General features: G+C 40.3%; 1 protein-coding gene across 5 annotated transcripts in view; it reads left to right on the top strand.

Annotated features, from left to right (window-relative positions):
• mid2 (midline 2) overlaps positions 1 to 26,131 on the top strand; it is a 150,659-nt gene that overhangs the window by 38,339 nt on the left and 86,189 nt on the right. For 2 of the 5 annotated variants that reach the window (XM_013908266.1, XM_013908259.1), the window contains exon 1: positions 11,672 to 12,071. The exons of 2 other annotated variants lie outside the window; for them this stretch is intronic. The gene's annotated coding sequence lies outside the window, so the exon portion shown is untranslated. Of the gene's footprint in view, positions 1 to 11,671; positions 12,072 to 12,140; positions 12,305 to 26,131 lie in introns of those variants that run through there. One more of the 5 variants, XM_005723115.1, reaches the window with a different exon arrangement.

The following is a 26,131-nucleotide window of genomic DNA, read 5'->3' as shown; positions in this document are numbered from 1 at the left end:
TAGTGAAATAAGAGCCTGTGATTACAGTAATATATATTCAAAAGTCAAATAAAAGCACTTTCAGTGGTTTTGACTTTCAGGTGAAAGAACGAAATTTGGGTGAGATGTTTGAACCGCAGGAGTCCAGTCTCTCATCATTCTGCTCTACTTTTGAGTCCCTCTTGTCTGCTCTCCCCATTTTTCCTCTGATGTCTATTCCTCACTCATCCTTATTTCGTTCTCATGTTTGCGGGCTTGACAAAATCATAAATATATTATTAAAACTACATTTTTTTTTTCTTTTTAGACTTTGCTTGCCTGTTTCTCTTCCATTACATTTATTCCTCTCCCTTTCCTCTTGTCTCATCCGCCCTCCCTCATCGAGTGTATGTCTTCTGACAGCCAAGGTACCCTGCAGCCTGCCTTGGCCAGGTATAGCACTAGATGAAAGGTCTGTAGCCAGAGCTCTCTTTCAAAGATGCCTTCTGCTGCATCCCTGCTCTCCATGGACTCTGAGTTGCTCCTGCCAGGCAGATGGAAAGAAAGAGGGCAAAGAGAGGAGATTAAGAAAGCAAGAAGGGAACGAAAGGAAGGGAAGAAGAGGAAAAGGGTGACGAAATGATAAATAGAGAGTAGAATCCTCAGACTTGCCTGGGTTCCAGATGTGGAAGCTGTACATTGTTTCTGTACATCATCAAAAAAGCTTGACATCCAGGTGAGTACAGCTAGAGGAAGTGATGCGCCCCTTCTTTCACTCTGTCTCTAGTTTGAAGCTGCTGTTATACATCTTCACTCAGTCTGGACGCTGCCACAGGACATGAAGCTTTTTTATAAGGTTTCCTGACATGTTTTTCATCATCTGATGTTTTGGAGTCACACTGAAGTCTGAACTCAACTCAAGAAGTTACATCTTGTGCCCGAAACAAAATCCCGCAAGGTCAAATTTAAATGTCTTGATCAAATTTACTGTTCAAGTTGAGATTTGTGCCCTGATTGATTAGTTTGGACTTTGTTTTATGGGTTTGCTACAGTATAAGAAATCTTGCTCTTTCTCACATCGAATCCAAGGATGCAGTAGAGTTTAAATGTGTATAGAAAATAGTTCTCAAATTAGGAAAACTAGTTTATGAAGGCAAAATTAAGCCGTTTTCCTCTGGAATAATACCTAATTACATTGTACTGCAGCACCGTATAATGTTGACATCAGTCTTAGCTATCAGCCTATTGCTCAGCTCCATGCTATGTACTTGAGCAAGCACACTTTTCATGCTGGATGAACTATAAAGCTATATTTACATCGTAAAAACATTAGATCTTCAAATTTGTCCCTCTTATTTATTTAAAGTTCACTTGTCAGCAACTTCCCTATACATATTCTGCAGTCCAGAGATATTCAGCTGTGTACAACTACTGTAATACAACTGGACAGAAATATCAGCTGTTATGAATTGCCTAAATCTATCACTGGTTGTTTATTGGGGTAATTGTTTGTGGTTTTTTAAAAATGTAATTTATTTATTTAGCTGTCTGCCTCCTTAAGAACTCGAGTGGGTAAATGAATTTTCAAATAAAAAATTAAAAGCATGAAAGTTAAAAAGGAGAATGTGTTGCCACAAATGTGTCTTGTCAGTGCTCTATTGTGTCGCCATTTCATTCTGCTCTAGACCGTCTGAAGCCTCAGCGTCTGAACTCACATTGCAAGCCCAAACATTTATAAGCTTCTGTCCAAAAACTCATTGTTTCAAAATAATTGAAACTTAAAGTATGCCGTATATTAGGTTTACTGACAGAATGCAAGCGATTTATGTCCCAGATATAACCATCCTTAAAGACAATGTGATTGTAGGAAAGAGGCTGGTTCTTTGGTGTACCTACATAAATTTTATCTGAGGACAAATAGATAATGCCCTGTGGGTCTGGGCTGAGAGATTTAGCCTCAGTGACAGGCAATACTAAGGCAAGGCAGTGCGGGCAGTAAAACAACTGACAGTTGGTCATTACGAAAGACGCAGGTGGGCCAAAAATCAATCATGCCAAGACTGGCCTGGATGTTGACAGATGCCTGACATCTGTTTTAATGAAGAGCTGTGCTGGTCCACCGAGCGAAGAAGGGATGAGGGTAGGGGGGGGGAAGGAAAAGGAGAAGTGTGGGGATCTTGGCTTGAATTGGATGATGAGGTGTGAAGACGAAAATGGATCAGAAAATCAGCAGGAAAGAAAAAGGTTGAATAAGTGGAAAAGTTGGGGATGGTATCAGCATTTCAAAGCAAGCCAGGCAAAAAGAAGATGGGAAGGAAAGCTACTTAAGGGCGGCCCAGATGAACAGTGCTCAAGAAATCTTTGCCCACACCTGAAATTAAGTTGTCATTTGATGTGTCTAGAGTTACTGTAACAGCACTGCATGCAGTTTAAGAGCAGGTTAGACTCTGTTTTGACAACACCTTTATAGGCTATTTCATGGTGTCTGCTCTAACAGAATGAGGAAGTATTTCAAGTGTGAAATGCCACTAGCTTACTGGCCCACATTCAATAACTCAGAGCACTTGATTATTTATTTTTTTTAAATAAATTTTCTGCTCATTTATAAACGTGTGTGTGTGTGTGTGAAGGTGAACTCTCTGCGGGAGAATGTCTGAATTGTAAATGCAGTTTTAATGGTTCACTGGAATTAAATTTAAATGGGCTGTGCTCTTGCAAAGGTTTCTAGTAATTTTACTGAAAAATAACACTGTGTTGGATATAGCCCTTGTAACACATAATACCCATTTAATTTTAATATTAATATTGCCTTTTAAATTTAAAAAAAGTGTAATAAAAAATGGAAATTATCTGCTAGAGAGAAAGGATTTGGTTTGGGTTGCTTCTCAGGATACAAACTATGTGTTGATTTCTGCTCACGTAACTAAAAAGTACCCCAGTACGCACACATCACAGTTTATGATCTTTGGAAATACACACACAAAATCTTTAGAAAGCAATTAAATCATTTGCTGCTTAGCTAAAAATTAGGCAATACTGAAAGTGAGTGTGGAATAGGAATAAAAAAAAAGTCTAGTGGTTGTCGGGGATTTCCTTTCCACTACTACACCTGCATTTTTTAGAGTCGTAGTGGAACTATATTTATATTATATTATATTTCCTCATAGAGTTCACTTCACAGGTACTGAGGGGAATTGCTTTTGTTCTAAACAGGGATTATACTCTTTTGCCGACAAAGGTGAAGACAGCAATAGTAGACACTATGTACAAGTAATTCCTGTATGCCTGATTGTGTAGTGGGTGTGTTGTAGTGCAGTGTAGTGTATAAACAGGCATGTTTGCGTAGTTGCAAAAAATTGGCAGGCATGCGAATGCCCGCACTGAGCCTCGCACTCACCATCTGATGACAAAATCTGCAGCAATCGGAACTCAGAGTCGCATAGTTTCTCAAACATGGAGACTGTAACAGGCCTTAAGACCTACTGTATAACCATTTAGAGGACAGTCATTAATTATAAAAAAGGATGAAATGCAGGATCAGTCATGAATTGGGTGTAAACATTATCTCTGGCTATCTTCTCTAGCAAATCAAGCAATAACAACACATTTCAACATTATTTGTTTATATAGATGTCTTTTTTAACATTAATGCTGAAAATTTTAAGATGTTTTTATGGTCATACTCCATTTACTCTGTTACCAATGGCCACAATTTTACAAATTGTCTTTTAAAAAAATCATTTAGTCCACACGTATGTAGTAATTCTGATATATTACCCTCAAATGCCACGTAATGCAGCATCATTTGCTTTAATATACAGCTAATTTTTTTTTCAGGTCACCTGAAAATGCCTTCCTTTGTGTCAGTAAATGCTACACTGCTTTTAATGCATACTACACACTGCAATCTTTACTGCAGTCTTTATATTTGTTTTATATTTATTGTAACTCAAAACAGTGCGATTTGCAATTTATTTCTTCTCCAAAGGATACTCGGTCTGTTTTAGGCATCCCGTATTTCCTTTCCTTCCCACCTACCTCCATCTCTGTCCTCTACCTCTCTTCTTTCATCTCCTGCTTTAATCAAGCATCTGATCACAGGCCCAGGAGGATGAGGGATAATGAGATTAGGCCTGTACATGTTTACACATTCTGATTTACATTGAGCCTTCCCTGTCTTTCTCGGTCTGACCCATATTTCTTCTTATCCCTCCTTCGTGTTTTTGCTTTTCATGTCTCCAGTCGTTCCTCTCGGGCTCTATCCTCCCCTCTTTATACGCCTTCCTTTTGCTGCAGTATTGATGCGGATATACATTGTTAACTAATCATCAGTAATGTTATTTACTCTGTACCAGTGAGGTTTAAATCCCTGCACAGCTGTATTTGATTTTTGTACAAAGACTGATCCCATGTCAGTCTGTCAGTCACCTGTCATTTAATAGGGTCCTCAGTGCATCTTCCCGTCACATCACTTCCTAATTTAAGAATGAGAGAACCACTTGATTTTGTACAATAGAATTATCCAAACTGGGGGGAAAATGTATTTGGGGCAACTACTTAAATAATATATAAAAGGATTTACCAATCAGTCTTATACAGGAAGCATAAGGTTTTTGTTACAGGATCAATCGTATCCTATCTGAAGAACATCTGGATCACCCAGGAGACGTGGCATACTTTTTTTTTTTTTTAACATATCTGATGAGATATGTTACTGATAAAAGTTACGAAATGCTTCAGTTTGGCATTCTTTAAAGATTTGTTATGAGACATGTAGTGACATGTAGTGAAAATGCCACAAAAACAAAACAAAAAAACATTTTTTTTTCTTTTAAATTGACTGGGCCTTTATAAATATAAATATATATATAAATGCCTAAATGTATAATGTTTCTAAGTACAGACGCTTAACTAAAGTATGAGCAACTGAAAAGACCAAATCATAAATTCACATTTTAAAACTATAAATAATTTTTATTAATCTGAGAGGACTTTTTATTTCAGATGGAAGAAAAATGCAGGCAATAATACAGTAATGTTTGGTGTGAAATAATCCGGTATTATACTCATAAAAATCTCACATCTTACTTTCTCCCTTGTTTGTCAAGTCTTTTCTATGCTCCACTAGGTCACCACAAAGTAAAATGCATAATATTGATGGCTCTGCGACAGACATCAGCACCCGAGTAATATAAAAAGGGGAATTTGGGACCCACTAACAGCAAAGAGCTAATGCCTTCTGCATCTGTGTTGCACTCTGTTTGACATTAATGACAACAAACATGAACAAGTCGTCTTCTGTAGGGGGGAAAAAAAAACTTGGATCACTGTGATACAGTGTACTAATAACACGTTACTAGTATAATGTTAAACCAAAACAACTTGTTGCATCATTAGATTAAAATACAGCAGCTTCCTTGATCTTACAGGTTCTGACAGCTGCCAACGAGGTGCATGTTCCCGAACTGAGCAGCTACTCAAGCAGAGAACACCAATGTGACATTAGGGAAACATATTTTTAAAGCTGGATTTGACTCGGGATTCTCTTTAAAGGTCTCAGACAGCCATATTAATATGAAACCCGTCAGATGAAATTGGCTAAGTGTTAGCAGTGCAGTCATAAAACACTGCTACGGCTTACAAAAAGATAGTTGTCGGGTACTGTGATTAACATTATATATTTTTTTAATGTAGTTTTTTTCTATTTTTAGCTTTAACTTAACTACTATTTTTGTTAAATATAGTGGACAATTAATGGCAGTAAAACTCCTTGCTTTTGGCTTTAATGTTCATTTCACACAGAAAGAGGGCTTTTTTAGTTCAGTCACCTCCTATAATGTATATATGGGCTTTTTATTCCATGCTACAGTCTTTCTCAATCAGAAATGTTTTACTTTTAGCTCAAATGGTTATGCATTGGAGTCCAAAAACTCAGCTACAGCTAGTTAAGCACTATAATTATAACAAATAGTGGTAAGTGGCCATAACCAACTATTTAACTATTTAAAATAAAAGGCCTATTTAGTGTCATTGCAAATTTTATACAGTAAACACTACTTTTTTTCTACTCCGTAGTATCTCTTTGATTTCATCAACTGAAGATGAATTGCGTATCATGTGAATCACTAATGGGCTAATGCTCGACTAAAAGAGCGTGTCAAGAATGTGCTAGTTTGCTTTCACTCAATCTATGTTGTTTGCAAGAAAGTCGTATTCACTCCTAAGTTTGCTGTCTGTCCAGGAACAGCCTGTATTCCGCTCCAAATTGTCTTGGTGTGGAGCCAGAGGCTAAAGACACACATGTACACACAGCTGCTGTAATTCAAGCGACACAGCATTATATTTTAGTGAGTGGTCAGTATGCTTTCATTTTACTTTACACAGCTAGCTCACATCTAGTCTGCTCATACCAGCTGTAGTTCAGACGGGTGAAATCTGCAATATTTACATCAAATGAAAGGAGGTAGTGCTCCTGGAACGTAATTACGTTAAGTCAGCATATCTACTTTCAATGGATGTGATTTGGCAGCACTTGTAGAGGCAGTAAACAATATCCATTAACATTTGGCTAAATCACCAGAAGAATTATATACAGTGTTTAACTGGGAGGTTCATGCTCTCTCCTCCACAAATATAAAGTGCTGACATTTGAAACCCAAAACAACTCTCAACTCTCTGATTGAAAGGTTTTTACATTTCTTAAGGAAGAACAGCATCCTTGATGATAGCTCTGTGAAGGTGAAGACTGAATATTTTCAGCCTGCCTCTATTAGTAAAAAGTATCAGATATGAGATGGCGTGACTAATGGAAAGCTGATGGCACAATTCTGCACCCAGCAACTGATTTGTTTACACCCTCTGAGTGTTTATTGATCTGTTTATGCTGGTCTGATTTTTAAGTTGGCAATAGGATGCCCAGAAGAAACCATTTTTAACTCGAGTTATGAGGTTAGTGTTGCCATAGTATTGCAAGAGAACTGATGCATTTGTTGTCAAGTGAAAGAGAATTTCCTGAAAATATTCACAGTACTATACTATACCTCACTAGGCTTAGAGTGGGGAATTGTAATCAACCAAGTAATGATTACAATTCAATAACTGCTATGGCTACTGCGCAGTGTGTATATTTATGCACCCCCAACAGAAAGAAATTCATGTGGGCGCAGAATGCTAATAACACTGCATCACTCTCTAGAGTTGTCTGCACTGGGACAAAGATTCCCATGTTTTGAAGGGAACAAAGGTTTTTATGTCTCTGTGAGTGAGTGTTTCTCCTGATCACTTCATGTTGCTGCAGTACACAGACAGGCTGGTGCTGTACAATAAGTCCCTGATGAGCTGTGGTGCTGGGAGTGGAAAAAGGAAGAGAAAGGAAGAGAAGAGCTGATGCATTTCCTCTGGACACACACTGTTTGAGGGTGTTGCTGATTTGTCATGCAAGTGTGCACTTCGAAGTGTGTGCATGTAACTGATGCACATGCATACACACACACCAATACACCCACATAGACACACGCGCACACACCACAGGCATTGTTAAATTCTACTGCTGATGGTAACTTGATATGCAATAAGTCCCATGCATGGGCCAGGGCAGCACAATAGTGAGGCCAAGTCTCCAGTGGTTGGTGTGTTTACTGTCCAAGGCAGCCTCAGTCATCTAGCCTGCCCTTATTCTGTCACTGGCACTTTGTTTTTCATACAAATTTTCATTTTCTGAGAAAATCCGCTCTATTCAAATTAAACACTGCTTTATTTAAGTTTTTTTCCATTCAAGTACTTGGTATTTAATATATTTATGAGGCATTTGGGCCTTTTTTTTAGATAGGATATTGTAAAGCAGCCAGGAAAATGGGGAGAGATGGGGGTTGGTTGAAGGCACCCGGGCCACTGCAATAAAGACTATAGCCATAGGTGCTCCACATCGCCATTCATTTCTAGTATTTGAGTCATTTTCATTTTACTGTTTTATTTCAGAATCATATCCAGTAAAGTTATCAATAACTTCCCTCCTATATGTAAGTAAACTCAGAACCCACATGTGGATGGTAGGTGGAGGTGGGGCTGTTATATGAATAGCAGTCAGTAGCATCTAGTGATTTTTACATAAAGGCAAGCAGAGACCATGCATCAAAGAGATAAACTGAACCAGATGTCTTGTATTCCTATATGCTGACACCCTCTCTGCATCTTGTAGCACTCTCCCCGGACACATTCACCTTACTGCACACACGTTCCTGGCAGGTTCACTCTTTACAGGGGGACTAAAAATACGAATGAAAACTTACGCCGTTTTATCAAAACAACTGGTAATTCAGTCAACAAGTTATTTTTCATAGATGCCAATCTGATGATGGCAGAACCTGCACTTGTCTGTTCAACTTTTTTATTAAACCAGACATGGTAAAAGTTGATGATCGCTCTCTCCATTTAAGGCTTTTATTGCTAATGTGCTAAAGGGGTTATTAAATGTTTCTTCATGGGACAATTTCTTCTACATCACTCATGTTAGCCAATGTGGATAGTAAGAAAAACTTACTTCTTGATTAATCACAGTATAGTTCAGTGATTTACTTGCTACTGTTTTGTGCAATGATGCACCGATTATAGCAGTGAAAGCAGAGCCAGAGACAACTTGTCTAGTATGCTGGTGACCTGTCAGTCTTCTGCCTAAAACCATCCACATTTTGCATGCAAACAGCTAAGGATAAACATAAATATTTTGCCTCTCAACTAGAAAAGTTCCAGCTTTTGTTAATGGGGCACAGACACATCCATAAAAATGACAAAAACTATAAAGTCTAATGGCTCGGAGTCAAGCTAACTTCAGGAGGCAATAACTGTGGCCACAAGATGGAAGTAATTTAAAGGATGGATGCAAACAGACAACATGAAATGCTTTAGGGAAGAAACATTTGTTTGAGATGTAAGGCAACAAATCTCTTTCACTTTGGTTGGTTTTAAATGATGTTTGTTTTTAAATTTCACAAGGAAAGTACTGCTGCCTTGCTTGCCCCGATGGAATGCCATTCATAGCAGTTATAGAGGTGGCTGCAGCACATGGGAGACCAAATGTGACTATGTACTATAAACTTCTAATCATAAAGGTGCAACAATAAGCACCAAAGAAAATGTGTTCTGACTGCAATAGCAACCTCAAGCTATCTATATTTGGTGAAGGACTAGGGGTTGTATATTTGCTGATACAGTTTCCGTAATCACATGGGAGTGTGGTATAATAGCAAGTGAGGCTCAGTGGCTCATGGAAAAACAAGAGAATGGCTTGTAACAAAATATTAATAACTTTACACACACTCTAAGTAACTGTACATTAGTGCTTTCCAGCCCACAAATTGCTGAGTTCATTTAGAGTACTCAGTGCTAAAGCTGCCTTCTGTGCAGATGACTGCCACTCTCACAAAATTTAGATGTCTACGTGGTCAGTGAGCAAAGACAGCACTGACGGGTGCCTGGGGCTGGATCCAGGCTTAGTCTGTGCAGTCAATCAGCCAACTATTCTGTCAGGCTCAAAGGGTAAAAGACCTATTAAAATCCAAAATACCTCTGCTGGGAATTAAACTAATATTCACTTGTAGCTGTCTCTAACCACGTGCTCAAGAAAGAGGTTTTTTTTTCTTTTTTTTTAAATGAATTTCAAATATACCCATACAGGGGATTTAGATAAGGGTGAAAAGGAATTATGCAATAATCACATTTATAAAAGTAAATAGAATCTTTTCCCCAGAAGCGCAGGTGTCTGTTGGAGTAGGGGTGGGGACGGTTGGGAGGTTCAGGTTGGCATGCGTGCATCAGTGACCTCATATCAACCTTACAGTCCTTATAGCAAGAACAGGCCTATGACTGATATCATCTGACAGACTGTACAGAAACTATAACCAGATCTGATCCGTGGTGACAATCCTATGCTCTAAATATGGCCGCATGCAGAAAAAAGCTTTCTTTAAGTGGACTCGCTTGTGTATTACGGTCAAATTCTGTGTCAGAAAGGCGGTGTTTAACTACACTGCAGGAGGCAGTATTATGGATATGAGTAATACATATGCATTAATTAGTCCTGGACCTTGACACCACTGTGACAATCCAGTATCTTGTTGAAAATCAAGCCAAGATAGACAGACTCTGGCTTATAGTGCAGAGCACATGAGCTGAATGACACTCGCTGGCCAGACGCGGACACAAGGACAGGCTTTGGGGCAAGCTGTTATTAAGACAAGAAAAGGCTGGACATCTGTGTTTGTAGATATAGTTAATGTAGACAGACGGGTAGCAAACCTGCTCTTACACACATTGTGGTATCACTTGTTGACAGTCAGAGAACACACCTGCTTGTCAGGCCACACCTTGTCCGATACTGTTTACCAAAAGCAGCCTTCCTGCTGTGTAAAGCTACAGATTTTTCCCTGTACTGTTAATCTGGAAGACAGCTGTTACATGTTTTTTCCTATTTCAGAAATCTGACTGTGAGACTTGAATCTTAGTTGCTTCTTACTTAGCTTCATGCTTCCTTTGATAACAGTTGGGGGGGAAAAGTTGGTATTGTCTTAATCATTAATCAGATGAGAAACAGTTGCAGTGGTAGAAATAACTTTTCAAAGCACTGCATCCTTTGCGTGTAGTGTCTCTCTCTCTCTCGCGTTCTCTTTTGTAAAGCACCGAATAACATTTACATCAGTATTACATTATTCTGTTTTCGCCTGTGCCTGTCATTATAGGGCAACCTCAGTGTGTGTGGACACAATGCAGAGAGCAGCACACAGGAAAGAAATGGTATTACAAGCAGTGTTAGGTCAGACAGGTGCAGGACATAGCTGGCAGAGGGAAGCAACCACATAGGAGAGAGCAGCCTGCTGGAAAGGTCTGCAGAACCTCTTAACCTCTGCATTGTTTCCAAGCCCACAGACACACACATCAAAGCAGCACAACACACACCTGCAGGCACAGACAGCACACCCACCTCTTTGGAACAAAGTTAGAGCAATAGTCTAGCATATTTTTGGCATGTGCTTCTCCCTTGTGTATGATGTAGAAATACGAAAGCAATGCTGCAATAACAATATGGGATATATACAATTAAGCACGAGACACACAGCATGATGCAGGAGTATTACTCACGTTATAACACTGGCTTTTCTTGGGATGGCCTAACAAACACCCCCCCTCCCCCCCCACACACACACACACACACAATCACACACACACACACACAATCTTGTAATTAATCCAGGAAATTAATGTGTGATACATCCATTTTCGCGAACCACTTTTGCTCAACTTGAAATCTATGAATATTCTAATTGCTGCCTTTGGGCCTTTTTGCAGTCGAACTTGGCGCTACTTATTGATAACAATGAAGGATGCGCGATATTTAATATCTGGGGTCTGCTTTTATTACTCGGTGTTGCATCATTTTCAAGAATATATAAAAAAAAATGAAGCGCGATTGTGGGCATTAATTCAGTTGTCGTGCAGGCTGGAAATAAAAATGCCATCATTTGTGCATTACCCGTGTATGATCTGAATGTATGACCCACTGTTACTGGTCAGGTAAGTTTGCTTCTTGAATCGACAGTTTGTTGCCCACTCGAGCTTTGATCTGATTATCCAATAAAATGTGTAAAACTGTGACGCGTGGTCTGCCGTTGGAGCGCACACTCAGTTAGTTATTAGACGTGTTACTACTGGTGCCCAGAGCTGTTCAGCTTAACGCACTGAAGCCTCTATCTGCTGCCTTTCGCTTTTTGTATTGTTCGAGTAGGAGGAGCCGCTTTCCTGTGATTGTCTGCCTCCCTCCCATCTCTCTTTCTCCCTCTCTCTCTGTCTCGCTCTCTTTCCCTCTCTCATTTTTCCAAAGTTGAATATTCCAATTGCCTGGGAGCTCTCGCCAGCGGAGCGGTGCAGCCCACTGACTGAAAGGCACCGGACTGGTGTTTTTGCTTTGCGCCGCGCTGTGCGCTTTGTGGAACAGACGTGAAGGAGTACTCTTCAATACCCCGGCTCGGCTCATCCCCTCCCTGTCCACCCTTCTGTGTTTCTTTCGTTTCGGGGCTTCTCTCAAGATGACAGAAGAAAAGAGAAGTGGGCATGTAAAGCTGGTAGGTGTCTGAAACCCCTCCCCTCCGCGCTCAGAGGTGTCTGACTCGGTCTATCTGTGTGGGGGTCCAGTTTTGTGGGAACGCTCAGACAAGCCGGGGGAGAAAGAAGCGCCCGGAAATAGAAACGGGAACCGGTGGTGCTTTTCCCAGCCATCTATGGGATTTTTCTTTACGCGTTTGTGTAAGCTTTCTCTTGAATGGAACCGAGCCATACGCGCACGAACATGTCTGAGGTAGGCTGCTGGTAATAATGCTCAAACTTAGACATTAGTGCTGGGACAGGTTTTCTCAGAAGCTTCCACGTCCGTGTGTCCCCATCTGATAATATACTGTACGTGCCGATTTGTGTATGTGGCAAGTTAAGGCAACAGCAGTGTATGCACTCATTGGTGGTCTAACATTAGATTAAAACGGCATTTTTTGCTTACGAGGGTAATTTAGGGGGAAAGATGGGTAAATAAAGCATTTACGTAGTGTGCTCCAAAGTGCCTCTAACTCCCATCAGAGCTTAAGATAACCGAGCTTTAGTTTGGATACCCCTGCTGCGCATATGATGGCATACTGTTTATTAGAGTGATTCAGCTTCAGAGAGTCTTGTATTATGGTTATGTTTATTTAAAGGGTTTTATAGGCTCATTTCGCGAGCTGTAGTGTATCCATGAAACACAGACGCTCGAGATTTTTGCAGTTTATCTTGTCCCGGGGTGAATGATAGACTATAAACAAGGGGTCCTTATTGCATCCTCGTGCTTTTCAGAGCAATAGAGATTCATCCAAGCGAGAAACATCAACCTGATTTGTTTTGAAAATTTTGTGGAACTCTCTGGTAACCAGTAATGAACCCGATTGAAATAAGTTTTTCCCCTATTTTAAATGCCATTTTTGTAGCATTCTCGCTAAGAGAACATTTTTAACATTAATAGAATTTCTTTTCTTTTTTAAATCTCTATACTTTGATAGCAATATGTGTGCTACACTTACACAAATGAAGCCTTTACTTTTTCATTTTAGCTAAATCCAATCTCTGCCACCGTAGCACTGAAGGGAACTTGTGCCCCAAAATTAATAGCCCAACAAACTGGGATGAAATACACAGACAACATTGTGTTTAAGTGTCGCTACATATCACGCAGTGCTGAATGCCAAACATTATCCTGGACTTCTAATAATCCTGCTGAGCTCAGCTGACAGCATGAGGAAATGTGCTTCTTGTTAGGCTGCTGAAGTGTTTTGCAGCACTAACAAGTAACTACTGTTATGTGATAGGTGCCTGTCAGGTCATACGTCTGTAGTAGTTTGCATCGTTTTTCTTCAACCTTTACTCGAATCAGTCCCTCCGTGCTAAATCTCAAATCCTGCTTTCCAGATTGCTACTCACTGCCTCTCCACTCACCCTCTCTGTGCCTATGCCACCAGTTTGCGTGAAGCAAAACCACAATAGGGTGGACTAAAAGCTGAAACCCAATCAGGCTTTTGCAATTCCTCTAGCAGAAGTTTTCCCAGTTCTTTTTTTTTTTCTTCTTCTCTTAAACCCTTGGCGCTGACTGTCTCCTGCCATTAGACAACATGGCTCATCAGACTGATTACACATCAGCATACTCATGTACGCTTCCATCTCAAACAGACAAGAATGCAGTTAATGCTCCTGGCTGCTAGTTACACTCTCAAATGCCATGTGTTCACTTTCCTGACTGATTTTCTATCTTTAGGATTGTTTTCCTGTTTCTCACTTTATCACCCTCCCCCTCTTCCTTCCTCCCTTCCCTTCTTATTATTTCTCTCCCCTTCTAACTCTTTCTATCTCAGAGAAAAAGTGGGTGTTGTTCCCTGTCGGTACGGGAACCTACATCACAAAGCTCACTGTTATGCCTGCTTTACTTTCTATCAGCTTCTTTTGCTTAGGCTGTTGTGTATACATTTCTGTCTATTCACTGTGGGCAGCCAAAAGAATTAAAAGAAAGGTGGTAGATTTAAAGAAGCCTTGTTGTCCAGTGATGCATGTTGTAAGATTAAATTGAATGGATCAAGGGAGATGCAGCAAGCGTGATTCATTCAACAAGGTTTAATGGATTAGGTCGTGTAACGGTCATGTCTTGGATTTGAAAAAGCTCGACATTGCTGCTGCCAAAAAATAGGGACAATATTGGTACCAGAGCCTCCCCTGCAATGCTGAGGGTTAGTTCACTTAATATAAGAATAAAGCAGTAGACGTGTTTCTCTTTGTTCTTACTTCCTAATGTGCTGAATTTCTAAAATACTTCTGATTGTCCTCTGGCCATTTTTTCATTTCATTTCAAGTGATTTGTGAGTTATATGGTATTTCTTTAAAGTCACTAAAGCTGTAAAAATCATTGGAGACCAGATTTGTGTTCATCAGTTTAGAATGAGCCCTGTTAGGTCTCCTTTGATTTTCGAGATTGCAGCAGTTGCATGTCAAGCCCCGATCACCTTGATCAGATTTTGAATTAGCCCACCTGTTAATCTGAAGTTGGTATAGCTGCCAGTAATATACCTTAAAGCACATAACTTCATCTGAACTACATGACAGACAGTAAGTGGTAGCTTGTACCATTTTGTGTGTCTGCACAGAGGTGGCCAGCTTTGTGCAGTCGAGGGATATACGGAGTGAAGCCATGCATCTGAACTTGGGATGTTTTAAAATCCCTTCTGCTCTCTTGTTCCCTTCAGCGTTCCAGCTTTCTGCAACAAATCTAGAACACAGCAATTCCTCTAATTCTCTAAAACAGTTCAAATGAATCATCTTAGCGAGCAGACATGGCCCGCTTAATAAACTGTGTGCTCCTGAGTTTCTACCTTCAGCTGTGTTGTTTTTGCACATATGCGCAGTAAATGAGCTGAGAAAACAGTTTTGTATTGACAAATGTTGGGGCTAATGTAGAGGCAGACAAGGTTTAGGTTTAAATAGCCTGCTATATATTTCAGTTATTGCTTTACGATTTTTTAAAGGTCTTTTTGCGTGTTCATTTTGCACTAGTAATAACACCCTAGAGGATATGCTTTTGTGATGGGTGCAAAAGTGATGGGTTGGTAGCACTGAAGTAAGCATAATCACAGCATCAAATGCACTTCAGGGTGCCATTAACAAAACCACAGGAATCTGCAACAAGCACCTATGTTAAATGGAAAGTGTCAAAACAGGTGAACTAGCAGGGCCTGCTGCCCATTGTTTTAGAAGAGAAGCATGCTGTTGATCATTGTATATCAAATGATAACAAAAAAAGATGTGTGTTGCAAAGAATTTCTAGTTCTTTCTTTGCCTCTCTCCCACTGTACAGCTGTTCAGTTTCTTCACATTATTCATATTGGTCAAAGGCCAGATAAATCTTGTGGAAAAATTACTCACTTGTGTAGTTGTAGCTACAGTGAGGGCGATGGGGATTGAAATTAACCATGCATATGTGAAGGTGGTGGTAATTAGTTGTAAAGAGTAGAGGGACCGAGTGAGACTAAAAGATTGCCAAGTCTGACTGCGGGTCATTCATTAAAGAAAATAGTTTGTGTGATATAGCATTGATCTGCGGAATAAATCTTGGAGTTGAGACCTACATCGCATGGATGGATGTATGGTGTGACAGATTGCCTCCTGTCTTTGTCTCCAGACTCCTTTGATCTCTTCAGTGCACTCAGTGCAATGAAGGTCCCTGCCAAGGGAGGCATAGCTTGTCTCCCAGATATATTTGCTCTGCATGTAGATCAGCAAAGAGTACTCATGCATGGCACCCCATTGCTTAACTTTCTTCTCCCGGCCAAAATGCCGTTTTATTCTTATGCTAGCATGAAAGTCCTGCGGCGCCATCTAGGTGCTCTACTATAGTTTTGTTAACGTTATATCTTAACACAGACAGAGGAGCTTCTGTATTGCAGTGCTAGCACGGGGGAAAAAGCCTTGGTAATCTAAAACCAGTGCACTGTGCTGTTGAAACAAAAATGACTATATAGAAGGTTACATAATCACAAAATTGTGGCTACAAGTGTTGGGCACACTTCTGTAAAGTGCTGAATTGTGTGCTTGTGTGCTGCTGTTCAGTGCTCCACTCCACTGTCTTCATTTTGTTAACTCTGGTCTGGCAAGCATCAGTATATATGCTGTGGCAGGAGGCATCATAGACGTTAATTAGTTTGCATTCAAGAACCCATCAGAGCTTCAGTTCAAATATATTGTCCATCCTTATCATTATGTGAGCTCCAGCCCATACTTTACTGACTTGTCCAACCTCCAAGCGTTTCATCTATAACCGAGCCTTAGTGGATGATTTACAGACTAATATCTCAGAGCTAACAGATTGAGCTTACGAGCTTTTGAGTTCAACTTGAAAATATGGGCAAAACAAGTCTTGAGTGGTGAGAGAACTTAAACCTCTGGCTGCTCGCACATGTAAACATGTATTGTGCCAAATTCTATATGCAGTACGTAACATGAAGTGCCAAGTCCCGTCTTTATATTCCTCTTTCTGTTGGCAATGTCCATGCTTGTATTTTTTTCTGTCTCTGTGTCACTTAACAGGAATGCAAACCTTTTCAACTAACACTAATGACATTCTGATATAAGCAAGTGCTGTATTTATACATTACAGATTACATATAGTTGCATGGTGGTGCAGACTAAACAAAACAAGGGTGGGACTGTGACCTGTCGTGTTGACCTGATCTGTGTGTAAGAAACACCAGATCAAAACTGGAAAAGGAGAGCTCAGCTGAGAACAGCTGAGGAGGAGGCGGCCAATTTTCATCCACACTAGTTAACAGTCAGCTGCCTATGTTGGTACAGATGTTTCCTATGATCTCACCTGCTGGCAGCAGGATCCAGAATCTGGGCCCAGTTCTGACGTCATGCTGTCCACCCAAGAGGCCTGTCTATTGGGTAAAGTGTTCCACACCTCCTGTCTGTTGGAAGCAGAAACTATGGATATTGTGAAGGTGTAGACTTCTGCCCGGGGAATGACATGAGCTGGGGGGAGTTAAAAGTCATATGTGAACAAAATGCTTTGAAGATTTTCTGGGTCTTTTTTTCTGTTATAGTAGATTATGGAAGATATTTGTTACTAGATACTAGTTCTTGAAAGTTTTTCTGGTTTTCTTTTGATTTTTTTTTTCTTAACTTTACAGCAACTGTTTCAGGTGCCATTGCATTGGAAGTTGTTTCAAACTGTTCCAATTGTTCTGGAAACTTGTAACACAAATCCTTGCGCTCTTCACTTCGTGGCCATTTAACTCAGGTGTGTTGCTTGCAATAATGAACACTATAATCTCTGCAGCACAAGCCCGGATGCAGCTGTGATAAAAATAGAGGGATTGGAAATGGAAATGCAGGCGGAGAGAGGGAATAACTATAAAGAGAAAGATCAAGAAGGTAGGTGTAAACAGGAGGAGGCGTGAAAAAAGATTTTTGAGCCGCGAGGTTATTTGGGGGTTTCTGGGGAGGGTTCGTAGCTGTACAGATCAAAGAGCAAAGACAAAAAGTTAAGGGGGTTAGAGGAGGGAGGAAAAAAACACGACTGACTCATGCACTCACATATAGACACGTACATAATTCTATCATACACAGTGATCTGCCCAGCAGGTGCTTTTAAGGAACACCCTCCTACTTAAACGACTTCTTTAGGAATGATTGATGCTCTTTAGAACCTCTGCAAGAGATTATCTGTCACTGTTTGCAGGGAAGGGTTTATTTACAAACTGCTAGTTACTTCACTGCAGCTGAACATTTTATCTACAGCCAGCATAATTATAAGTGGGAATTTTATTTGACTGATTTTTAAGTGTCCTGGCCATAGGTTCAGTTCCGTGTTGGTATAGCAGTGGCTATTGTTAACTTTCCCAATTATTTTGTGTGGTTTTGCAGTGCCCTGGGGACTGGCTTTTTTTAAAATGCCGGCAAAGCTATTGTTTAACAAAATACCTATTGATTTGTGTCAGCTCTGCTCGTGGGGCCACACTGAGGAGGGAATGTTGTTTTGTTTTCACAAACTAGTTACTCGGAATGCTTTAGAGCACTAACTCCATCTTAGCTCAGGCAAGTCCAACCAACAGGAAAGACGAGGCTCATTTCTATTTATTCTAATTGATAGTATTACAGACTTTTATAGAGTCTGACCTAATGTTTTTAAATGTGTTCTGGCACAGCAGATGTGTTTGTATTTTTATAATAAAGCTATTTAAGATCTCATTTTTGCAAAATCTGCACAGTATTAGAGCCTGATCAATGTAGAATTTTTAAGACCATTACTATATTTGGCAGTATAAAAATCTGATGTATCAGCCAGCATATCTTCTTCTTTTTTTTTTCTTTGAGAAACACAAAGCATTTCTTACGTGTCAGTGTTTATTTCCTTGTTTACGCTCTGCCAGGATGCTCAGATTGCGCTGTTTGTAGCATTCCAGGAGCAACGAGGAAGTTGCAGGTTGCCCTTTTTAGAAAAACTGTTGAATGTCAACACCCATAGCAAGATTGAAGGGTGTTTTTTCCATGTCTTTTTTTAACGTTTTCTTTTATCTGTCATTATAAATGCAGATACTTACAAAATAGCTAATGGCGGCCGTTAATGTCGGACCAGTGATAAATCAGTCGGGCTACATAGTTAGTGAGCCATTAGTCTCGCCAGGAGTTTTACTAAGGTTTCATTAAAACCAGGAAGGGTAAGGTGGAGGTAAATGTGAGATTTGAGTGCTGTCACACATTCCTGAACATCCGTTTTCTTTCTGTGAGATCAGGTCGGAATCCCAGTGTTAGTATTTCCCTTCTTGCGAGCAAAGTTGACTGCTTAAGTTTGAGAGTGACTACTCTGCACTGCGAGTGAGTTTGCAATGATTATATGTTGCATATCATTGCAACATCATTGTTGGTACTCCTGCAATCAGTGAGCTCAGATCTGTCTTTTGACAGTTGTGCTGTGATATACACATTGGCAGCCTACAACACTTCCCATAAATATTTCACAAGAGATTAAGGAAACTAAATTTATCAAGCGGCTGTCAGGGCTCATTCATTGTGCTATCAATCAGCATGTCTTTTCACCCTTAACAATAATAAGATTTCCCATCTTGAGAATGAACAAATGATCACTTATCAGTGATAAATAGAGCTAATCAAACAAATAGAGCTATAAGCTGCTGACATTTCAATGCATGGAGCATGCTGAGCCAATCGAATGGCAGCCAAGGAAAACAATGGCTCATATTCACCTCCCCCTCGAAGGAAATGCCAAACATTACAGTGCTGTATAAATAGAAGCTTCTGACTTTGTAGAGCGTGATAGAGGACAGGAACCCCCTCCCTGGGGTCACAGTCATGGCAAGGTCTCCCACCTCTCCTCCCTTCTCCATTCTCCGTCTTTATTGCTCTTTTTGTTTTCATTCTGAGTGAGTGATTTATTTTTGTTCTGATTTCTTTTGACCTCACTGTGGGGTGTTTTTTTTTTTTTTTCATATTTTTTGGTTCACTTCTGTAGTTCATATTTCTTTCTCCCTCACACCCAGCAACCATGAATAACTGAACATCCTAGTAACACTTTACAGACACCTCCTGGTTTATTAATGAGACCATCTACTACAGTAGAACTGGCAAATGGCCCTCCAGGATGCATTATGTTTTGGGGGAATGTACGGACTTTGAACTAAAGTGACTCACGCAGTCTGTTCTCACTGTAATTCAGTTTAACTGTCATGAAAAACTTCCCGTTTGCATTTAGATAAATGCAGCTTATGCACATCTGGGAAAACAGGGCCCTCCAAAGTGCAGCGTGCAGTGTCGCATTAAAGGTGGCACTTCATTCTATTTGCCATTTCACACTGTTTTTTCCATCCACCTAACTGAGACCGGAGGAAGGAAGAAAGAAAGAAAGAAAGAAAGAAAGAAAGAGTGATCCTTAAAAAAAGGTTAGTTGCTCTGTCTGTAAGTGATGGGGTTACAGATGTTTCAGCTGAGATAACTCCAACAGGTCTTCAATCTGTACTGCCTTTTGAATCAGGCGTATAAATGTATTTCCTTCTGTTTGCAGGCTCCACAAACAGCCTGAAAGACCGAACACCAGCTGCTGGTCTCAGCAGATTTAGGAAACTGCATGCACATGTGGCAACACATAACCACAAGGACACACACATTCACCAGAAAGGCATTTTGTGTTTGGAGCTTTGTGTTTCTTTATCTCAGTCTTATCATGACACACTGCCAGAATCTGTAGCTGTAGCTGCAAGGGTATAGTTTATTCTCCTCCTGAAAAATGTTGGTTTTTATCTTGCAAAATTACTACTTTGAAGAGGAGAGCAGCTCCAACTGTGATTTTCAAGTAGTCAAATCCATTGTAGTTCAATAGGACAGCGTATTAGTATAATTTTTTTCCCCTTAGAGAGATTTCTTAAGAACAAAAGCTGTCATATAAGCTGTCAGGACTTATTGACCTGGGTATCTGACTACTAGAATCAATAACACCAGCACGGATAACATCATTTACTGGTATAGCTTGACAAGATGTTGATAAAGTGGCCGGCACCTTACGGATCACTTATCCTTCTCATTTAGAGCACAAATAGCATGCGCTTTAAGCTGTCAGCTGTTTTCACAATGGGAAAACTTTTCACAAATATATCGTCAATCTTCATACAGAGGCCTATTGTTTTCTTGACAGTTTTTCCAGTCTCATATAGGTATACAGGGGCCAAGAATGCAATTTCCAGCATAAAAGATCCTCTTTTCAGAAACTCGGAGTGTCGCTTATGTGGTGCGTAGATTGCTTTTTCACACGGTGTGAAGTAAATTACCATATTTATAGAAAATTCCAGTAAAAGGTTAGCCATTAACTTGGCACTGTGCTGTTGCGCACATATATACACACGCACAGAGTCAAATAAAAATATAGAAAAATTGAAGAAGAATTGGTGTCAAGTGTCAGCGGAGGCAAGTTTGTTTGCTTTCTAGCAGACAAACTTGGACGAACAATAGATTTCCTTGGATTCTGCATTGTGTGCCTATGAATCATTCACTCGTTTTGCGTCATTTTCGTTTCACGAATGCATGTATGGGGCATTGTTTCACTCCAAGATATTCATTATTGTGGATTGCTGGTAAGTCCTAAAAGATAAAACAGAACCCTTCGCAGTGTTTCCAGGGAACTGGCTTTGAAAATGTTACCTAAGAAGAATTTAAAACTTTTGATTTTTTAAAGTAAGGTGGGGAGAAGAGAGTACTGAAACTAAATAACACAGTGAGGATAAGACAGACCAGCTTCTTGTCTCATGAGCCTGATTGTCAAGGTCAGTCGTTAACAACATAAACACTTGCGAGTGGATTGAACCCTGCTTACTTATTATATTTCTGCTTTTGTTGACTGTTAGTGGTATCTCTGTTCTCTCTCTCTATTTCGTCTTTGCTCTCACCACATGCCGCTGCGTCTAAATATCTAATAAACTGTTCTGCCAACTTCTGATCCTTGGGTTTGTTCTCACCTGGGCAAATGCACATGAATAATGGAAGCAGCATGAAGAGAGGCAGGGGCCTGGTTGCTCCAGTGTTGTGTTGAGGCCTGATAAGGCTCTCTACCACAGCAAAAGAGCCTCGGAGAGCTGATGAGACGACGTCTGACACTATTAACTTTATTACCCACAGGCTGCCACGCTGTAACAGGCAGAAGTATTAAGCAGAGAGTTAAGGATAGGAGGTGTGCTCTATTCACTGTCACAACTCTGTGAAAATCTCATTTCAGTCTGCTTTCATGTATAAATACATTAAACCAATTAGCAAGTCTGGCTCAGGCTTGGACTTCACAAGAGTTGATTGTTTGTTTTATTTTCAGTGTCTTGCATCAGTAAATGTCCTTCACACAATAGAGCCCTCATCAGCACCGCTGACAGCAAAACAAATATGGTAATGAAAACGAGTGCTGCTGAAACATGTGCACCCAGGCCAGTCAACATTAACCAGCATTTTACCATATGGATAAAACAAACACTAGTCAAACACTGACTCTTCAATGTAGCATCTGATTGACAAAGTACACCACGTTAGGAGACAGATGGTGTAGTAGTGGCCTAAACTAATGGACTTTATTCCAGAATACAAGTGTTTGTGTCCCATCTAGGACTCGTGTCTGGTTAGGCTTAGGTCAAAAAACATACCGATTGGATTTAGGAAAAGATTATGTTTTGGATTAAAATGCAAGCTTGTTTTAGCTTCTTCAGTAGCACTATGACAAATTCCCCGACTGTAACAACACCAGCAAAGAACATTTGGCTGTGGTATCCCTGTGTCTTATTCCTAACATTATGGGACCATTCTAGTCTGTCAAAGTACCCCATACATTACAATCTAACGATGCGTGTTTCAGGCTCTACCGATTCCTGTCCTACAGGTAGGTGAACAAATGACAAATCCTAAAGAAAGATAATAAAATAGTTTGATAAAAGTGTATAAGAACAGGAAATGAAAAATAACGGTTAAATTGCATTAAAAAACATACCGCATTTTCACCTTTTAGCCCTATTTCTTCCTCTTCTACACACAAAGACATGCTGTGTTGACAAATGTTCTATATCTGCAGTACATGCTATTAGTATATGCTGTTACTAATGACAAATTATACCAATGTCTGCAACTTAATTTGGATGCCATTAAGCACATTAATAACTAAGCTAAACACCGTTTTTCAATGCTACCGGCTTAATTTATGCTGAAATGCTGGCACTATTATGACTTATTCCATAAAGTATTAATAATGAGTTTCCACAAGATCCGCTGAGGGTTAGTGAGGTGAACTGTGATAACCTCTTCTCTGTGTCCCAGGCATATTTTCCTCAAACAAAGGACTAACATTGGTAAACTGGGAATGGGAAAAGTTAACTGGCAGTGAGCTACTGCCCTTATTGGTGCCCTGTGCTGGCTGAATTTGAGGCCTGTCAGGTGCTTGATAAGCAATTAAAAAGTGATTCAAATAAAAAATATTGGTTTTGCATTTGAGCCAAATTTTGAGATTAAAATAATTGCTGTGTAGTATTCACTTTGTGGATGTAGGCTCCTTGCTGAAAACGTTTACCAGTCGGGATGGATAGACCCACGGAGAAGTGACGTAGATTTATTTTGTTCTGGAGTCGTTGCTGTCTCAGCTGTAGCAGTGAGGGGGTTAAGTTTAAGTCCGTCTGCTCAACTGTACTGAATGTGAAATGGAAACACCAGCTTGGCTGGATTACTGTTTACATTCTATGAATAGGAATCACATGTTTGATGAAACCGGCCTGCTCCTGAGGTCTGCTGCAGAGAGGAAAAAGCAGGAATGAAAGGGAGGAAGAGAGAGGAAAAACTGAGCCTGTGGAGGTGGGCGGAAGAGTGAGAGTCAGAGGAAGAAGGGATGAAAACATGATAAAAATGAAGGCTGGACTTGATGGTCTAAACATTTATTATTATCCCAAGAAGAAGCTCACTGAAGCACATGGCATGTGTTGCTTGATCCCACTTATATAATCGTATGTACAGTTTTGGTGTGTTCAGGTCAACTTGAGGGCTCTTACATTTGGAGCTGCCGTATTTCCTTTTTCTAAAATAATGAATAAGTCTCTTGATTTCTGGCACAAGTCATCAGTAACCGGTCGTGACATGTGTCTTATGCGTGGGGTATTTTTTAACCCTGTTAAAATTAATTGCCCACTAAAATGTCAGGATTTCAGTCCACTAATGCAACTGAATTCCACTGAATCTACTCAAACAAAGTCCTGTTTCTTTTTGGTTTAAATGCTTAGCTGAGGTGATTATGGTAAATGCCATGGGAAGGGCCTGAGAGTTGTGTTTGCTAACACTGCCACTAATGAAAGCAGTCATACAGCCGTGTTATGTTGGGTTGCTGTTTTCCGTCCTGCTGATTTGTGCAGCCTCGCCAAAGTGTGTGGGGCTTTGTGATTTAGCACCGCACAAACAGGCCAGTCATTCTCTGTAAAAACACGCGTGTTGGCTCCAGGCGTGACATTTGGTTACGCCGTAAAAGTCATGAATGAAATGTCCTTGTTGACGTGAGAAAGGCACTATGCAGAGCCAGAGAGAGAGAGATCAAGCTTCCACCTTGTTGTGCCACGTTTAAGCTATTTTCCTTCTTCATTTTCCTTCCAAAACTAAAGTATAATTTTCTTGGGTGGACTGAATCACAGACAAAAACATTATTTATCATCTAGCTGCATTAAAATGCCATAAAAGGCACTGATACCACAAACACAGGTGAAAGGTCCAGGTCATTGAGTCAGATTAGCCGAGCTGATGCCGAGAATGCCGTGTCGAAGGCACCCACCTGTCTGTCAAAGCAGCCACACACGATAATATATAACTCTAAGCCTTCTAATGCAATTCAAATGGGTAACTTATCAAACTATTCACCCTCCTCCACTTTGCAGTGAGCTTGAACTTTTCTCCCTCCTACTCTTTTTCCAAGCAGTATAAGCGATTAGCAAAAGGGTTTTGAGAACCATTTCTAATCATTAGGAAAGTTTTTTGTGATGTGACAGCATTGTTGCCATGCACATGTTGTGGGTTTCTTTTCTTTTTTCTTTTTTTTTCTCCAGCATCCCACGGGGATAAACATGCCAGTGTCTCACGGTGTGTTTTCTAAAGCCCTTCCAAAAGGAAGACCGCTGAACCCCTGGTGTTGTTGTTTACTGCTGTCTTGCTCTCTGGAGCCTCAAACCTCAACCATGTGATTTTTCTGCTCCGCTTCCTTTCGCTGCGATAAGCCTGTGATTAACAGCCTCTGGTGATAGATAGATTCAAGGGACACTTATAGTACAGAGAGTAGCGGGAGTGCAGGTGGGGGATTGTGTGGGGGTGTGCGGGTTTTGTAAACACTGTCAATCTGACAATGAAAAGTGGCGATTCACTGCAGATTGTCACAGTGTGTCAGTTGCATCAGTGAAAGCAGCTTGCACTGGAGTAGGAACCGAGAGCTAGAAGAGCATCTTATTATGATATATATATATATATATAATATATAATATATGTTTGATTGCATCTGTCATTAGCATGTTTTCTCTCCATATTTGCAAGGAGGTGACGCTCTGCTAGATTTGAATGACACCAGAAAGTAGCGTCGTTATAAACATAATAACGACCGCTCGTCTGTGGTGTCCACATCTGTCTCTCATTCTGCTCTCATTCTCAAAGAAAGTGTTTGATAGATGTCTAGCATCTGTCTCGCTCGCGCCTTTCCTTTGTGTCTTTATAAGCGCTGCAGTGGATATGCATTTTTGCCCTTAGGGGAAAGGTCTACGTGTGGTGATTGTTTTTATCTATTACCCCTTCGTTCCATCATCATCAAGTGTCCATTAAGCTCCCGTTTTGGCTCTGCAGCTGTGCTGCTACAGTTCACGGGGGAGCAATTTAGTTTTTACCAGTAAATTGTTTGTACAAGGATAATCATCTTTGTTCCGTAAGTGTCATCTCTCCATACTGATGTGTGAAACCTGCGCTTTTAAATAAACAGCCTCCTTTGTTGTTTTAGTGTCAGATTATGACGCGACATAAAGCGAGCGTGATGTCAGTGGTTGCTATTTTGGGGCATTTCTTTCAGGTTATGTCTTCTCCCACATGAACGCTGGATCTGAATGCGTGGGAACAGGTTTTACCTATATGTAGATGAAAAATTCAGTCTGCCTTTAAACACATACTAAATCAAATGATCTCTCTAGGCAGATTAATGAGTCATCAGTTGCGTCCATTTTTTCTTTTTTCTCTTTTTCGTTCACTTCATTAATAAAAGCTCTGAGCAAGACTAAAAGATTTTGCTACAACACGCACTGCAGTAGATCAGGATAAGTGCCTAACAGGTTTGTGCCTTTGTGCACATGTGCTTATTTGGGTTTGTGCGGTACTGTGCGTGTATGCCTGTGATATGAGTGTTTTTGTTGAAGCACTAGCTCAAGCTGTTCTCCTTCCAGATGGGACACTTCACCTTAACAAGAATGGCAGATGAAGAGAGACAACAAGACAGAGAGAGTTTGTGCTTGTAAATGTGGAGCTCTGGCTGTGTGTGCTTATGATTTTGTGGATGTTTGTGTACGTGCATCTGTGTGTG

Source organism: Pundamilia nyererei, unplaced genomic scaffold, assembly GCF_000239375.1.
Source record: "Pundamilia nyererei isolate P.nyererei 1_Seehausen unplaced genomic scaffold, PunNye1.0 scaffold00008, whole genome shotgun sequence".
NCBI classification, from domain to species: domain Eukaryota; kingdom Metazoa; phylum Chordata; class Actinopteri; order Cichliformes; family Cichlidae; genus Pundamilia; species Pundamilia nyererei.
The sequence above is the reverse complement of the archived record's forward strand: the minus strand, read 5'-3'. Positions and strand labels throughout refer to the sequence as shown.